We start from the raw sequence: 18877 nt of genomic DNA, 5'->3' as shown, positions 1-18877 counted from the left end.
GTGAGCTGAAGGCAGATGCTTAACCGACCAAGCCACCCAGGCATCCCAGAGATTTGAAAAAAAAAAAAAATACAGAATACTTGAGACCCAAACCCGGAGATTCTGAATCAGTTTTTCTTGGCTGGGCTCAGACAAAGGTTGTGTTCCAGAAGTCCTCAGATGATTCTATTACAAAGCTGGAGTTAAGAACCAACTGACCAACCAGTCCAATCTTTGCAGCAACTCTCCAAGGTTGATGCTCACTGCACCTGCATTTTAGGGATGATGAAACCAAGGCTCAGGATGGCCAAGAAACTAGGCCAAGGCCACACAGCGAGCACGTGGTGGAGCTGGGACTCATGCCCAGAGTGTCCTGCTCCAATTTCGGTGCTTTTTCTACTGCCGACATGACCACGTTTGAGCTGGGCCTCTGGACACCTTCAATCTCACTTGCCATGACCCCAGTCACGTAGGCCTGCTGGGTCTGGCACACAGCGGGGACTTTGGAAAGATTGGTCCTACTTTCCTCTCCTTGGCACCTGTTTCTTTTCTAAACCTCCCCTGTACCTGCCTTAAGGGAAGTACATGGGACATGACCTTGAGTAGCTGTTCACAAACCATCCAACAAAGAGAGTTCCAACACAGTATTCATCTGGCGGACTTTCACTGGTGAGTTATGAGTGGGATTCAGCTTCCCTTTCCTCCACAAAAACTGTTCCAACTCAGCCTTTTCCATAGTCAGGGATTGTTCTGAAATCTTTCCTTTTCTGTGTGGTCCCTTCTCAGTACTATTTCTTGACATATCCCAAAGAAGCTGCTGATTTCAAATGTCACGAATGGCCTCAAGGGCCTCCAGTCCCTATTCCAGATGTCACCGTCAGCCCTGTCTTGGGGACCCACATCACCCCCAGCCGCGTTAGGTGGGCAACCATACAGAAGTCCTGATCGGAGCAGACCGGGACCCACAAGGGTGATGTGTTTGCCAACACGTGTTGCATGTGCTCCAGACTGTCCCCCAGAGGGATGGGGGCTGACTTCCTATTTTTATTTCTCTTGGAGATTTCCACCAGGTGGATCCAGGCTGGGTGTTGACCTCCAGTGAAATGATGAAACCATCTGTCCCTTTTCCTGGCCAACTATGCTTACATGTGTATCTCTGAGTACACACACATGCATTCGGATACATACACAGCCTCATCTAAGGTGATTCTGCATGCATTCAGATACATACACAGTCTCATCTAAGGTGATTCTCACATTGCACGCACAGATGTAAGGGCATGTGTGTTGCTTTTAGAGTGTGGACATGAAAGCCCACTGAAGCGCTACAATGATGGTCTTATAGAGATTCATTCAGGATCTACCTTTATGACCTTTCCGCAGACTTGGACAAGTTACTTCCCCTTTCTGAAACTCAGTTTCTTCATCTATAAAATGGGCGTGTGGATGGTCCCTCTCCCATAGTGTCATGAGGATAAAGCGATTCACTGCACAGGAAGTGCTTAGGATAAGGTCTGAGACACAGAGCTCCATAAAGATATTTAACACGTTTGAACTGGACGTCTTCTGTGTGTCAGACCACAAGCAGTCCTGAAAGGTGCACTGAGGAGGAACACAGAGGCCCCGGCTCTGCCACACTCCTTGCACAGTCCAGGAGTCAGATACATACAGAGCTACTAGGAACAGACAGCAACAAGCTTTATGGAGGGTCTACTGTGTGCTGGCACTGTTAGAAGATCTTGAGACACATCAGTAGACAAAACAGACAAAGTTCCATTCCTTCCAGGAGCTTATATTTTTGCAGGGAGAGATAAACATACACTAAGAAAAATATATAGATAAAATATGTATGTCAGAAGGTAACCGGTGGGATGGGAAGGGTTAGAAACTGTGAGAGAATAAAGGATTCTCTATGTGGGTGCCTGGGTGGCTCAGTCAGTTAAGCACTGGTGTTCAGCTCTGATCATGATCTCAGGGTCCTCGGATTGAGTCCCGCAGCGGGCTCCCTGCTCAGCAGGGAGTCTGCTTCTCCCTCTGTCCCTTTCCCCTTTCCTGCTCTCTTTTTTTAAAAAAAATAAAATATTAAAAAAAAAAAAGGTTCTCTGTGAGCATAGTGGGTTCAATGGTAGCCCTTGAAGGCATGTCCACCCAGGACCTGTGAATGTGCCCTTATTAAGACAAAAAGGTCTTTGCAGAGGTAATTAAGTTAAGGTTCTCATGCTGGATTATCTGGGTGGGCCCTGAACCCAATAAAAATTGTTCTTAGAAGAGAAGAGGAGGGGAGAAGACACAGGGAAGGGCTAGAAGCAAAGAGAAAGGCACCCCTCTTTGGTGGGGGGGGGTGTGATGTCAGGAGATGGTTCCTGGGTCCTAACTGATGGAACTGACCCCCCCCCACTCCCCACTCCCCGCTCTGCAGCTTCCTAGTTTAGATGGGGAGCATGGACCATTTCTTCCATAAAGCAGATAGGAAAGCCAAGAAAATAGGCAAATTGTAATTTCATCAAAGACCTCCTAGGGAGTGGTCAACTGAATCAGAAACTGGAAACCCATGAAGATATGACCTTTGGGATCCATCACTGGTCTGTCACTTACCACGTGCAGCTTTGGGAAAACCCCCTCCCCTCGGTGAGTCTGGGCCCTTGTCTGCAAAGCAGAGATGATGCTACGGTTCGTGTGCAGAGCCTACGGGTTAGCAGGACAATCTAGGGAGTCAGGTTTGCGCGGCCCTGAGCACAGCATCCTGTGTACGGCAAGCACTCCATGAGGGACAGTGGAATTTCTTTTGCATGCTTGTTCGGACTCTGACGAATATCTCAGTGAAGATGAATGCATGTGTGTATACATATGGCCTCAACCGAAGGTCACCCATGTGTGCATGCAGGCGTGTATGTGCATGCGTGGGTATTCATGTTGCATGCATATTGTGTGTGCATGTGTGTTTTGTATGTGTGTGGCTGCACATATATACAGTCTCATCCAAAGTTGATCATATATATGTGGATGGAGTGCATACACACGTAAACGCATACGCATGTTGTATCTGTATATACACATATAAACTTCTCCAGAGCCAATACATGTATGCATATATGCATGTTAGTGTATAATGTATGCATTGGCACGTGGATACCATAAACACTTGGCTATGTACATGTGTATATGTGCATGCATGCTGTGTGCACATGTGTTCATGTGTGTACACCGTATGTGCAGTGTGAGTGCACTGTGCAAGCATGTATGTGTGCATACGTGTGCAGCATGTGCACATCATGCGAGCATGTTTGTGTAAGTGTGTGCATCTGTGTATGCATGTGTGTGCATGCATGTACGTGCATACACTGTGTTTGCTTTGTGCAAGCATGTCTGCACGCACATGTGTGTGCATGTGTACACATGTAGCATGTGTGCGTATGTGTTCACACCATGTGTGAGTGTGTGCATCACGCAAGCATGTTTGTGTGCGTGTGTGCATGTATGTGCACAGCATATGCATCGTACAAACGTGTGTGTGCATGCGTGAGTGCATATGTGGCGTGTGTGCATGTGTGTACGTGTGTGCACGTGCATGCACACTCGCATGCACACGGTGCCTCCTCAAGCTGCCTTTCTCTCCAGGAGCAATGAAGAAATGTTCCTGAGACCTGTGTGAATCCCAGCTGACCTGGTATGGCAGGTACTTGGGGGGTAGGTGTGGACCCAGAGCCAGGTCACATCTGCGATGAGGAGGAACCCCCTGAATCCCGAAGCACCCTAGAGTATGTTTAGCAACTTCTGCACAGAAACCCAAGATAAAATGGGTTAAAATATTTGATTTTTTTTGCAGCTCTATAACATTACATTCTGCTTTCAGTTCCTCTTTCCCTCCCTCCATCACCCTCTTTTCCTGCCTCCTGATGAAAAATATGCTCCGGCTTAATAGAATTACTCCCAGACCATCAATGCAAACGCTGTTTCAGGGCAATCTCATTCAAACAAATGTATTTTTATTTGAACAGTGTTACTTGAAAAATTAAATCGCGGTATCTGTACCCTCTGCACCCCCCCCGGCCCCGTCCATACAGCCCTCACAATGGCAAGCAGAGAAGAGCATAGCAGAGCTGAACATTTTTTAAAAATGAATTTGATCTGATTTAATGATTCCTTTCTGCATTAATTAACAGTGAAACCAGCCAATACGCCGTGTCAATCATAGACGTATCCACGGGCATCCATTTTATTTTTGGAACTGACTGAATGCATTGCTTTTCAGGCTTATTGTGTTTGAAAAGTTCAGAGCACAGGGAGAGGGACTGGTGGGGACTAGGAGTGTATACATGCGTGCAGATCTGGGGAATTAGGGGGAGATGCCCAGAGGTGGGAACCAAAGACACAGGGCTCAAATCACAGCCAAACATTCAGTAACAGCTTGATTTGGGGCAGGTCCTGTCACCTCTCTCTGCCTCCTTTCCATCCTCCATAAATCAAGGGTAGCAACTATCACTCACAAGAAACCCACGAGGTTTCCGTGATGCTGGTTACTAAGCTGGCCAGGGGTTGGAGATGAAAAAGGTGTCACCCCCCTGCATCTCAGAAGTCAGAGGTAGATTCCCAAGAAGTGAGAATGCAGTAAGAAGGCAGTCTATTCAGGAGGTTTTGTACCTTGGTTGTGTCCCAGAATCGGGGCCAGTGACATGGGTGTGCCCAGAGCGCAGTCCCATAGGTCACCCAGGGACTGGGTTCTGAAGAGTCCTCACCAGGTTTAATGCCCTCTTCTTCCCACCTTAAAATTCTAAATAGATTTATCTTTGTGTTTTGTACTCGAGGTCCATGGGACAAGGAGCAAAGGGGATACCAGAGAGAAGATATGAGTGATAGGCAGCCCTCGTCCACCACCTCTTCTCTCTGCATGCCGCCTTTGGTGACATCCATACGCAGGCTGGATTTTCTTTGAAGAACAAGGACCCCCGTTTTCATTTTGCACCAGCCCTTCAATTTCTGCAGCCGGTCCTGCACAGAGAAACTTGTCTTGGATGATTCTTTAATTAAAGGAGCCATACTAAAATGTTACTATAGAGATATGTAAATATACAGATGTTACAATGTGATTATAGAGAAGGCAGGACCCCTGTGGAGCAGCTATGTGCTATGGTTCAGCATCACAGATTACATGTATCATCTCACTGAAACCTTGGAAATTTTCTTTTTTTAAAAAAGATTTTATTTATTTATTTGACACAGGGAGAGAGAGATCACAAGTAGACAGAGCAGCAGGCAGAGAGAGAGGGGGAGGCAGGCTCCCCGCTGAGCAGACAGCTGGATGCGGGACTTGATACCAGGACCTTGAGATCATGACCTGAGCCGAAGGCAGAGGCTTAACCCACTGAGCCACCCAGGTGCCCCAACCTTGGAAATTTTCTAAAGCAGGTATATGATCTCCATTTCATATGTGACGGAGCAGAAGTTCGGAAGCCCTCGGGCCATGCTGAGGATCCTGTGGTTCAGAAAGACGGCTCCAGGTGAAAGCTGCCTGTGTAGGAGGCGTGGTCCCTACTGAACTCACTGCTACTTCCTACTCACCTCCTACTCCCTCCCTCACCTCCCTAACCCTCCTACCCCTCTCCCCACACACCAGAGGCCCTCAGGGAGTGTCAGTGGAATTGGAAGAGAAGAAAATTATTCTAGGTGAGACCATTAGGCAGTTGGTATTTGAAACCCCTCTTAGGCAGGTGTCTACACTTCCAGGGACTGAGGTCTGAGCTGAGTGTCGGGCACCATATGCCAACCAAGAATCACGAAAGGGCCAGATTGGCCAACAAGTGGGAGATGGATGGGTTGAATGCCGAGAGATCCTGTAACTGTTCAAGCCATAAAAGAGAGCAGATGGTTGTGTTGAATGAAGGTGTTTTTTTTTTTCTTTATGATTTCAAATGAGGCATTGCTTTCCTTTAGTGACTTTTATTTAAAAGGCACAATTTATGTATTTACATAAATTGAAATAATTTTCTTGGAAATGCCCATGGAATAGTAACAGGTTTGTTGTTTGATCTTTCTGAGCACTAGAATAATGTCGCCTCTCTCCATGAATTTTGTTGAAATCAAAACCTCTGTGGATCTCTTACAGCAATGACTGCTCTGTTTTCCCCATAGGAAGTCCCAGTTTGGGGAGCAATATTTGGAGGCTGTACCCCCGAAAGATCGAAGAACAGGTCCAGCTACAGAATGTGAAGTGATGGAATCCAGTGATCATTAACTTAACTTAGCATCTAATATGTGCCAGGCACTTTAAAGACTTATTCCCAACAATGGCCATAGGTAATTGAGCTTCCCTAATGAAGAGATGGAACCTTAGAGAGGGTAAGTAATCTACCCATCATCACACAGCTAGAAAGGGGGAGACCCAGAGCTTCGCAGCCAGTTCTTTTGGGTTCTAGAGCCAATATTCTTAGCCGCTACTCACTCTGAATTTATCCTTCAAAGGGAGCAAAGGATGAATTTTCTTAAGGAGAAAATAAATGACGGTATTCCCATCCCTCTGGGGGAACATGTTTTCGCAAGCAACACATCATGTTCATTGCAGAAACCATCGTTATTCACTAAAATGTCTCCTCTGGACTGGTAAGTGTCCTCATCTCTTTCCTCCCTGCTCCATGGCTCTCTGAACTACCAACCCTGCTGTGCTCATCTCCCGACCAAGGGGGCAACTATGACCCCCCAAGTATGTCTTCTGGCAGGTTCTGAATGTAGCAAGAATAAAGTTGGCTTGGAATTCAATAGACTTGGATTTGAATCCTAGAGCTTTTCCTCCTAAATTACAAAAACTTGAGTAATGTAGATTGCTTCCCTATGCCTCAGTTTCCCCATTTGTAATAGAAGTGAGAGGAATCTACACTGCATACTGTGACATGTTGTCCAGCTCCCCTTCTGGGAATGAAAGGTCTATTGTCTCAGCTGCCAGGAGTGCTGCCATCTGCTAGACCTCAGCTGTCAGTCTCTTTGGGGTTGCTTCAGCTGTGAAAAGAGCAAGTTCACCCAAGGGCGCCCCGCCTTCCCTGGGCAGCTGTGTCCCTGGCCGCAATGGCAGAGACTCAGAAGGGTTATCCTGGCTTTAGGGCTCCCTGTGGGGTTGACAGAGACCTTGGCTCAGACTGTGTCAACCCAACTTCTCCCTCTGCCCAGTCTTGCCTATTGTTTGATCTGTTTGATCACTAGAGTTCTGTCATGTCAGTTCCCCAGGCATTGATTCCAACCTCACAGACCTCCTGCTTGCTGATCTCCACCCTAGAGTCAGCCTCCTGAGGAATCTGCTGTGATCAAAGCCCTTAAAGTAATTCCTAATTCATTGCTGACTATTATTAATTGGGGAAATGTACATTTGATGCCCTCCTTCTGTGTGCCTGGTATAGTTCTAGGCATAAACAGTAAGAGAGAAGATTTGAAAGATTGAAATTTCTTGAAAGCGTGACTCAGTAAGCCAAGATGTAGTTATGGGTTCCTCAGTAAGACCTATGCTAAAGGACATCCCATGCATGATTCACTGAATCTGAGTTCCCTTCTATCTCATCCAACCTAGTCAGCTGAGTTCCCTTCTATCTCATCCAACCTAGTCAGCTTAGGGAGAAGAAAGTATAGGCTCAGGCAAGGGGGTAAGGGTTGACTTGCCCAGGGACCCACAGGAATTGGTGCCAGTTGTGCAAAAAAAAGAGAAGAAATCCTCTGATTCCCAGATCTGTTCTTCTCATGTGTGGTCTCCAAGAAAATTTCCTCTCATGTCCTGACAAGAATGACTGTGCAGAAATGATGCTTTGTCATAGGGACTGGTGATTCCAGCAACCAGTGATGGTGTCTGAGGATGAATTTTGCCAAGTCCATAGTACCTTTCTCCATCACTGTCATTACCATCATCATCGCCATCATCATCACCACCACCACCATCACCATCATCACCATCATCACCCTATCACCATCATCATCACCATCATCACCACCATTATTATCATCATCACCATCAGCATAATAACCACCACCACCATCACCATCATCACCTTTGTCATTATCACCATCAACACTGTTGTCATTGAGGCCATCACTAGCACATCATCCCCATCATCTAGCAAGCAAGCACTGTCAGATCTCACCTCGTATAACCCTCCTAACAATCTATGACATTGTTAACACTTTCCTAGAAGCTGAGAAAGCAGATGCTCCAAGAAGCTAGATGCTCCCCAAGTTACACAGGAAAATTTAAAAAAAAAAAAAGAAGAAGAAGAAAAAAAAAAGGCAGAGCTGAGATTCAAACCCATGTTGGCCAAGCTGCAAGGTTCTTCTCTTAACCATTAAGTTACACAGTCCTCTTTTTTTTTTTCTTTTCTTTGTCTTAATCAAATACAGGAATGTCACATAACAGACCTACAGAAGCGACCTTTAAGGAAAAACACTAAGGGTTATGTGGAGGTGTCTGAATGATGAATGAGATGCCAAGAGCATCCAATATCATGCTCTTCTTACTATCCATCTCTGAATTTGCAGCCACGGACAGCAAGTTCTGAGAGTAACAAGAAAAAAGTAGATCTGAATTCTAGAACTGACTAAGAGATCCTGCATCATTTATATCCTCTCCCTGTGCTCCGTTCCTTCACTTACATGTAGGAATCACATTACCTGGTGTGGATAAAACAGCAGTGTGTGCTGTGATGTGTTACTAAGACTTTCTATTTTCTTCCCTAGATCCCAAGTCTCTGCTCCTTGAGAGACAGAAGAACATTTTTAAAATCATGCTCTCGTGAACTCACTCAAAACACATCCATTGAGCCTACTGGGACAACTGACAAGCTAGAAGAAAAAGTGAGCTCTAAAGTCAGAACTGAAGTCTAGGGAACCTGGTGTCCTGAAAAACACGAGAAGGAGCATCATCCTGGGAAGGGGCCAGGGTATAGAGAGGCTCATTGTGCTTGGTATCTTGGGGTAACGAGGCATCGAGTAGAAGCTTCCTAGGAACATCAAGATAAGATGCTGGTTTGGGCCAATTTGTTGCTGGGCTTGCATGCTCATCTAAGAGCCTTTTACTTGGTTCTTTACATGTTGGTAGCTTTGGACTAGGGGAGTGTGACAATATAATCTCAGTCAGAAGATCTGGAGTGTGAACCTACCCCAGACTGCATTGTGGCAAATTCAGAAGGACATTAGCTCCTCGTTGTCAAGGCAGAGCTGTGGACACTGCCAGCGCTCCCACAATCTGGTTATAGGTGTTGCATGCCTTCCTCCCAGCTTCTCTGCAAATCTATTTCTAAGGACTGCCCTGCCAACCCTCCTAGCACAGATGGCCCTCGTGTCCTCCAAACCCTTGTCTACTGGGAGAAGAGAGAAGGACTGGCCTGGGAGCTCTGGCCCTCTTGCAGAGCTCTCAGCCAATCCATGTCTCTCTAGTGCAGGAACATGACAGTCCTTGTCTCAGACAGAGACAAACTCTGAGACAGAGCCTCCACCCAGAGCTTCCTCGGGGAATTGGGATGAAGCTCTCTTCTGCTGGACTTTGCATTCTCTTGGCCTCTTCCCTTCCTTTGCTCTCTTGGAAGCACTTCCCAGATAAATTACCCCAACCCAAATTTTACCTCAGGGTCTGCTCCTGGGGAACCTCATCTTAGAAAGGTAAGAATGAATCACTGTTTTAGGAAAATCAATCAGGGAACAGAATGAAAGATGCACTGGTGTAGAAGGTGGAGAGCAGAGGAGGAGTCTGATCTTGGGCAATATTAGGAAACTGTGACAGGGCACTGGATCTGTCTCAAGACAGTCAAGGCTTGGCATAATTTGACACCCTCCTAACTCTCCAGTCACATTCCCAAAACCTCTCTATCAACTTAGACTGTTCTGTGACCCTTCCAATCCCTGTGGCTTTGCTCATTTTCTTCCACCCACTCAGCTTTCTTTCTTCCTCTTCTCTACCTGGTAAACTCTTATTCATCCTTCAAGATCCACATCAGAGGTGCCCTTCCAGAAGCATTCCCTGCAGTCCAAGGGAGCAGTAAGCCATCCACTCTACAGTATTCCTTTAAGACATGACCTCAAATCCTCTCATGGTCCGCTGATACTGTGGTTTGCTGCTCTACTTTTCCCCCTTCACTTTGTCTATCCCCAAAGTACAGGCCATGCTTTCCTCAACTTCATAATGATAAAAGTGAGAGTGAACACATACTGTGATAAATGTTTGCCAGACCCCACCGCAGCGGCTTTGCCTGAGAATATGTATCTTATCAAATCCTTACAACTGCCATTAAGTGAAGAAATATCCCACAGCAAGTCAGTGACAGAGGTGGGATTTAAGCCCAGGCACAGCCAGGATCCAGAACCCCAGCTCTAGAGAGCGACATCCTAGACCAGAGCTCACAAACTATGGCCCATGGGCCAAACCCCACTGCCACCTGCTTATGTAAATAAAGTTTTACTGGAACTTTATTGGAGCCCATTCACTACATATCGTCTGTGGCTGCTTTCCTGGTGTAATGGCAGAGCTGAGTAGTTTCAACAAAGACCAAAAGGACCACAAAGCCCAAACTCTCTCCTGGCTAGCCCTTTACAGAAAGCTCTTGACCATTTCTATAGATGGCCCTCTCTGGGAGCCCACACGCCTATTTCCTAGATTACTTCCATTCCATGGATGAAGAAACTGAGATCTTGGGAAAGGGAAGTCATGGGTCTAAGTTTAGCGATCAAGGTAATGGGAAGGCAAGAACTTCTCAAGGCTCCTGACCCCGAAATGCTTATCTGCCAACCCTGGGCTTCCTCATTGTTCGAAGGAACACTGGGGCAGCTGAGCAGCTGCTTCTCCAAGGAGGGAGGGCTTGTCAGTCTGCAAGGCTGAGAGTTAGTGAAGCAAAGTGAACGAGGCCTCCAGGCCCGCCTTGTCCTCACCTACTGGGCTCACTAGCCGCTTCATACAGAGCCCTTACCATCTCGCGGCAGGGTCCCTGATCTCTCTCGGCTGGAGCTCTGTCAAGGAGTGGAAAGCCATCCATCTTCATGGGAAGCTGTCCCTCCCAGCAGGACACGGCCTCTCCGGTCGCTGAAGCAGTAGGACCCTGACAGGCATGATGCATTCTCCACGGGTCACCGTCGCTGTCCAGGGCTGGGCTCCTGTGTAGGAAGTCCCAGAATCCGGACAAGCGAGGACAGGGAAACAGCAGGCAGCCTTTCGTGATGAGATGGACTGGGCCAAGGCTGTGCGGGTACTTGGATGGAGCAGGTGGAAGGAGGTGGACCAGGCCAGCAAAGTGGAGCTTTTCCTAATCTAGTAACTCAGAGTCCTTCATGTAGGCCAGGCTCAGCTCTCAGCACTTGGTACCTAGAATACCCGGAGAGCTCCCAGGACCTCATGCGGTAGAACTAGTCTTAATCCATTTTACGGAAAACGAGTGGGGTGGGTACTTGATCTGAGGCCACAGGGAGAAGAAGGAGCAGAATTAGAACACAAGCTCCTGAACAGACAGGACAGCCCGTGCTACCTCCAAGTTCCCGTTGAGGAGGAAGCCCCGCAAAGTCTGTAAGACAGAAGTCTGCACACCTTGACTCTGCTTTGCAACCGCATCTTGTTCTGTTCTTTTCTGGAAGGGTTTTGCTGGGGACAAAAATCAGAAAGGGACCACTGAGCACCGAACAGGGTTATGCTTGCTTGTTTATTCATTTACTCCACAAATGTTTGCCAAGGACCTCCGAGATGTTGAGCACTGTGTCATATTTGCTGGGAGACACAGAGAAGAAATTGGGCAACTTTCCTGTCCTCACGGAGCTCACACCTAATGGTGCAAACAGACAGCAATCCGATGTTCAGTCATGATGGTAAGCTTGATGAGAAGGGAAGGAAGGGCCCGCTGAGAGCCTGCAGTAGGGTTCCTTGCACTGCGATCTGTAGGAGGTGTGGGAGTGAACTCAGGGAGGGAAAAGCAACCCAGCATGGGCAAGCATTGGCGATCACAGGGTATTCAAGGAACTGAAAGGCAGTCAATACAGCCGAGTTTTTGAGAACATGAAGACTCATGGTGCAAAATAAAGGCAGAGGGCTGAGCAGGACCCTCAGGACTGGGCAGACCTGGGGAAGGGTCCTGAAAACAATAGGGAGCCTTTGAAGGGTTTTAGGTCAGCTGGTCGCAGGCTCAAGCAGGAGAGCCTATTGGCAGGCAAGGGAAGTGGTGGCTTGGGTCTCACTAATGGTGTGAGGTGGTCACCATCCATGGGCACTCCCACCAAGGAGATGCAGGACAGAAATGTCAGGAAGGACCAGAGAAATAGGGGACAGACAGGGAGCAGAGGTGGGACTAGCTGGACACCTGGCCACGGGTGAGGGTGAGAAAAAGGCAGGGACAGCAAGAAGCCCCCCAAAATGCTGTTTTAGTCACTCCTCAAAGGTGACGCAGCAGATGGAAATCCTGAAACTCTTCTTGCACCCTGCGCAAGTCCTCTGCCCCATCTCCCTGGATGCTGAGCCAAAGCAAGGGAGTCCTTAAGGCAGAAGCAAGGCTGGCTACCTTTTCTTGGGTGCGAGCTCAAGCCTAGAGGAGCAAGAACTGGTCTTAGAATAAGAATCAACTATAGCTCATTCTGCTTTCTTGGGGACTGTCATTGTCTGACAACCTGTCTCAGGATAAGTAATAAAAAATTGAAATTAATAATAATAATTAATAGGAGCACTGGGGTGGCTCAATCAGTTAAGCATCTGCCTTCGACTCAGGTCATGAACCTGGGGTCCCAGGATCGAGCCCTGTGTTGGGCTCCCTGCTCGGCGGGCAGTCTGATTCTCCCTCTGGCCCTCCCCCTGCTCATGCTCTCTCTCTCACTCTCTGTCTCTCGAATAAATAAATAAAATCCTTAATGATAATAATAATAATTCATAATAATAATAATTGTTCCAGTTGGTACTAATGTACAACACACCACACCAAACCACCATTGTACTTACGCTCACTCATTCTGTGGGTCAGGAATTTGGACAGGGCATAGTGGGAACAGCTTGTCTGTACCCTGACATCTGGGACCTCAGCTGGACGATCTGACAGCTGGAGGTGATCCAACAGCTAGGGGCTGGAATCATCTGAAGGTCTCCTCATTGCCTGTCTGGCAGCTGATGTTGGCTGTTGGCTGAGACAACTGGGCTGTTGACCCGGATGTCATAAAGCCCTCCTGGCAGGCTCTTTTGGGCTTCCTCACAGCATGGCGGCTGGGCTCCATGAGTAAGGCATCCAGAGAACAAGGAGGAAGGGCATGGCATTTCTATAAACTAGCCTAAGATGTCACATAGCATCACTCCTTCCACACTGTTGGTTAAAGCAATCACAAAGTTGTACCCAAGTGCAAGGAGATGTAATCTCCACACTCAGTGGGAGGAGTATCAAGGTCATGTGATAAGGGAAACGTCTGTGATTGGAGGTCTTATTGTGGCCATCTTTGGGAAATACAAAATGCCAAAACAATTGTAGCTAATACCTAAGTAGTATTTTCTACGGGCCTGACACTCTTCTAAAGGCTTCACATAAGATGATCCGATCAGTTACTGTCTGCATTACATTATTGTCTGCATTTACAGATCAGTAAACTGAGGCAAAGGACCACTTCACGTGTTTGGGAGGGGGTGGAATGACCCTTTGGCTGAGGAACAATGTGAGGAATGGACTGCTGGAGAGAGACAAAGTGTTCCTTATCCATGGTTCTCAAAGTGTGGTCCCAGGACCAGTGGCATCAGCACCCCCCTGGGAACCTGTCAGAAATGCAGTTGTTCAGGCCCAACTCCAGAGCTGCTGATTCAGGAACGGTGGGGTCAGGGCTCATCAGTCTGTGTTTCCACAGGCCCTCCAGGTGATTCTGACTCTGGCGCACATTCAAGTTTACATCATAAACCGTGGGGCAGTTCGTTCCCGTAGGCAGACCAGAGGTAGGGGGTAAGATGCCAAGGACTGTTGGGGAAGGTGAGAAGAGGGAAAGGTTTGGAAAGAAGGGGCCCTGAGGATATGGCTTGATGAAGAGGACAAAGGGAAGACAGAGTTAGAGAGAAATTTCCTGGGGCAACATGTGATTGATAAATATTTAGAAACAGGCATATTGGAAATTAAGCTGGAGGTTGTTTCCTGTTTCAGGCTCTAGTAACTCTCCATTAAGTCCTACCATCTCTCTCTCTATATATATACATATACATAGATTATGGGACTTTATATGTTGTATGTACACATGTGTGTATATGTATGGCTGTGTGTATCTATGTATCAGCCTTGGATAATGGCTCAGTTAATGGCCTTGGTTAATCAGCTTCTCTCTTGATCAAGCCCTTAGCTTGCATCATAGCCTCCACCTGAAAAATCCTATTCTCAGACCCTGACCCCACCATGGACCGGCCGACTCCTACACATCTTGCTCGTTTCTGGAGACCCTTCTCCACCCTGTAGATGTTACCAGATCTCCTGTTATAGTCTCTTGAAGCTCTTTGTGCATTTCCTGCAAAGAATTTGCTTGGGTCAGACCCCTTCTATTTTGTAAGGAACTTAAGTTAAACCATCCCAATCCCCCAAAGATGCTCTTGCTAACTCATAGGACACCTAAATCCCAGAGATGGGGGACTCACAGACATCTGGGACTTCAAATCTCTCTCCCTCCCTTTCTCTCCCCGAGCTTAAATCTTGATTCTGGAGCTTTCTTGTATGTTGAACCCCCTTCTCTTCTTTTAAGAAATGGTTCTCCATGTGGCTGGAGTTGAGGGTATGTGGGTGAATATACAGCTCCATCCAAATCTCCAGCCTTTCCACTTCCTTTTGCCCATATCAATCAATCAATCAACCAACCAATCAATCAATCAAGGGAGGAACTCTGCTTGGCTCTGCTTGGGTCATGTGCCCATTCTGGAGCCAATTGCTGAAGCCAGAGGGACGGACAACTGATTGACCAGCATAGGTCACACGTGCACCCTTGGTACCATGAATGTAAGGAGAGGAGTATAATCAGCAAGCCATGAAGAACTACGTGGTATGGACAAGGGGTAAATACTCTGAAAAAAAAAGGGAAGTGCTTTGGGTTAAAGAAGGCAGCAAAGTAATAGAACAACAAAAACAGCCGATATCTAAGTCAGCAGCTATCACAGCTATAATTATCTGTTGGAGTGATTGTTTATTTGACCTTTGTCTCCACTGATAGCCCCTTGGGGGAAGGGACTGCTGCCTGTGTGAGCAAGGGCTGTGTCATCAGTGCCTTATGGAAGGTCGAGAAAGAGAACTAGCTGGAAGGCTTGGGAGCATCCTGCCTACAAACATCTGTGGTGGGCTCTGTGAGTGGAAGCTGTCTTTGTGGCTCTCCCTCTCCCAGTATCATCGATGCAGGTGGAACAGAGATTATTAGTCCTATTTTGCAGATGAGAACACTGAGGCTCAGAGAAATGGGGCTCCCAGCTGGTAAGTGGTAGAGTCATGACAAAAGCTAAGGCATCATTCCACAAAAATTAGGGCAAATTATGAGACTCACAGGCTAGAGCTAGTGCTCGCTGCCTCTCACAAACACCACACAGACCTCTGAACCTCTCTAAGTTCCTTGCTCCCTGAAATGCTTTGTTTAGATTAGATTCCTGGGGCTTTGGAGTGCAGGAGGAAGCAGGGACTGGGAAAATGACATTGGAAACAAAAAAGCACAGTATTCTTCATGTCCCTCCCCAACCCACCCTCTCTCTCAGTCAGCCTGCAGATGCAGAACCCAAGAACCAAAGAACCACCCTGCAAGGTAATGATCTGTAACTACAGGGCGAGGCCACAGAGACTCCACTCAGCACTCTGCGTCCAGAAGGCATCCAAGTTGACTAATGGCCCGGGGCAAGAAATGGAATTACTATTCCCACTTGACAGGTATGAACATTGGGAAAAACACAGGGATTTTCAGCACAACTGATGCTTTTAATTGCCAAAAGCAAGTCCATAAGCAGAGTTCCAGGAAAAGGGTGGAAACCTTTTGCCTGGAGACCTCTCTGGGATGATAATACATATTTGGTGAAAACATTCTAGCCCATTCATACACATTCTGTCTGGATCCTTTCCATACTTCTTGGAGGTAAGTTTCCTTACTGAACCCATTTGACAGGTGAGAAAACTTAAGCTCAGGTAAAACAAGTCAAAAGCTAAACTCGTGCGCCCCCTAATTGGTTCCTTCTCCGACAGGTGTAGTGGTGATACCCATGTCACTCATGAAATTGTCACCTGTTCTTGTAGACTGGTGACAAATCCATCCAGCTTGACATGATAGAAATAGTATGTGGGGGTTGGCTCCTAGATGGCTCAGTCATTGAACTCCTGGTTTTAGTTCAGGTCATGATCTCAGGATTGATCCCCACATTCGGCTTCTGCTTACCGGGGAGTCTGCTTCTCTCCCTCTCTGCCTGCCCCTCCCCCAACTCTCTCTCTTAATAAAGTAAAATAAAATAAAATAGCATTGGGGTTTTCTTGAGCACCTACTGTGTGCCAGACACTATGCAGGACCTAGGGCTGCAGCTCTGTTCCCCGTTTTAAGCAAAAAGCACCCACATTTTAAGGGAGCTATCTTTTCTCGTTGTCATGTGTGTGGGTTCATTAATTCAACTTGACATCCTGACATTCCCCAAATCCAAAGGCGGGACGTGTAACCGCGCTGGCCAATCACAGTGGTTCATCCCTCTGCCTACGGTGATTGGTTCAGGAATGGGTTCACGACCCGGAGAAAGCCAATCAGAGTTCTTTCCTGGAAATTTATACAAGGACACGGGGAGGAAGGAAATAGTCAGGATGTAGTTATAGGATTGTCTATCTGCAGACATGTCTCCCTCAAGCCCAGCCACGCACTGAAGACCCATTTTGTGGATAAGAAATTGGGTCATTATACAAGAGAGGCGTCAAGTCCCGGAAGTCCAAGGGCAAGAGCTTCCAGCAAAGGAGCCAGGGGGAAGCTGGAGTACCTTTTTAGCCTAGCTTCAAAAGTCACAGAGCACCTCTGCCGCCATAATCCGTTCATCACAAGCATGCCGCAAAGGCTGGCTATATTCAGGGACAGGGGATTAGGCCATCTTTTGATGAGAGGTGTGTCAAGGAATTCATGGATGGGTTTAAAAACCACCACACCTCCTGTTGCCCCTTCTTCAGGCTGGGACCATGATCTCCTTTTCTTTCCAAGGCTGATGGACCACTGGGAGCCGAAAACAACACGCAACCCAGAGCAGTTGCAAGTCATTCCTGAGGACGTTTTAGTACTGTGTATAGAAATACTGCCTAATTGTGACCAGGAGAGAGGGTAAGCAGAAACAAGACACAGGGTCCCTACAGCTCTTTCTGGTTCCTTCTGAAAAACGAAATGAAAGACTGCCTCTCCCATTAGCAGGCTCCTTTACAACTTTCATTATCTTTCATATCCAAGCAGCTCTGTGAGCTGGGCCAGCTAATGGTCCCCCATGTCCCAGAGGAGGTCCTGGGGCTTTGAGAGAGAGAGAATGAATTGCCCATGATCATGCCTAATCAATGGAGCCTGGATCCCAAGTCCCCAGTGCTTTAATTGGGAGCTGGGGGGTGGGGGTCTGTCCTCTTATTTGTAACCTGTGCGTCTCCAGCCTACAAACTGTGTGTGTCTCTTAGATCATAGGAGAGAAGCGGGTCCCACCAGTGAGGTTTACACCCATCTTAACTGCTCAATAAAACCTCATGAGACTTCCTCAAATCCAGAGAAGTTAAGTCCTGACACTTTAACAGCTCGTTCACGATACACAAACCAGATGGACCTGGGCCTTGAATCCATTTCACACCATCAGGCAGCAATCACGTTAGAGGCTGTGCGCGCTGGCCGGGCACAGAACCCTGTCTTTGTTCTGTCTGCAGACACCCTGGGGCGGGGGTGGAGGGTACCCATTTCCTGTCTTGCATCTGTTTATAAATGTGCCACCAAGGGAGAAGGGCTGTTGCTTGTTGGTCTCTCCCTCCGGATTTAAAACACACTTGCAGCTCTTCATGAACTAAGACAGGTAGGAGTTAGGAAACTGGCATTCTCTGAAGAAACTAACCAGGACATGAAGTCTCCTTAGAGAAAGATAACAGTATAATCTTTGGCTTTTATACTTCTAGTGGGGGAATAAATGGAATAGTGTAGACCATGGACTCTGGATTCATGGAGACTTTGGTTCAAACCTAACTCTATCAGTTAAATGGTTTCATCTCCAAGCCTTTCTTTTGTCCTCTGCAAGATGGGGATTGCATAAAGTTGTTACAGCTAAGGTAATCTTGAACCTAACGGGGCTGGTGCATAATATGCACTCAGTTTGCTTTCACAAGAGCTCAGCAAGGCAGTGTAGAAATAGGTAATGGCCTCGTTGGGAACTCCATTCCAAGTGCACAGCTCAGTGCTTCCCAAAAGGTGACCCAAGGGGCACTGGTTTCAGAAGGCAGTCTATGGGGAGAAAGGACATGAAAAAGAGGGTCTGTCTTCAATTCAGTTTGGGAAATATTGGGTAAGATGAAAATAAACACACTTCAGTTAGTTGTACTTTTAAGGCGGGTCTTCTCAGGGCTTTTAATATGCAAATGAACCCCTGTGGATTTCCCCAGGGACCAAGGGTAAAGATACAGGAAAGGGTGTCTATAAGATGGGGAAATGGGTAGGCTCCCATATATTTGATCACAGAAGATGATTAAAAAGATAGAGGATAGGTGGATGGATGGATGGATGACGGGCGTATGGGCAGGTGGATGGATGGATAGATAGAAAACATTATTCCAAAAAAAAAGAAAACATTATTCCCCTCAGAGCCTCTTTGACATGTTCAGAAAACTAGTATTTTGCAGAACAAGATTTGAGAAAATCTGGTGTAGATAAAGTAGCAAAGTCCTTATAAAAGCTGGTGGGTGGGTGGGGAGGCACCAAATGATGGCTCATTTGGTTAAGT

Source organism: Mustela putorius, unplaced genomic scaffold (assembly GCF_011764305.1).
Source record: "Mustela putorius furo isolate JIRA1106 unplaced genomic scaffold, ASM1176430v1.1 tig00537248_pilon_pilon_pilon, whole genome shotgun sequence".
Classification (NCBI taxonomy): domain Eukaryota; kingdom Metazoa; phylum Chordata; class Mammalia; order Carnivora; family Mustelidae; genus Mustela; species Mustela putorius.
The sequence above is the reverse complement of the archived record's forward strand: the minus strand, read 5'-3'. Positions refer to the sequence as shown.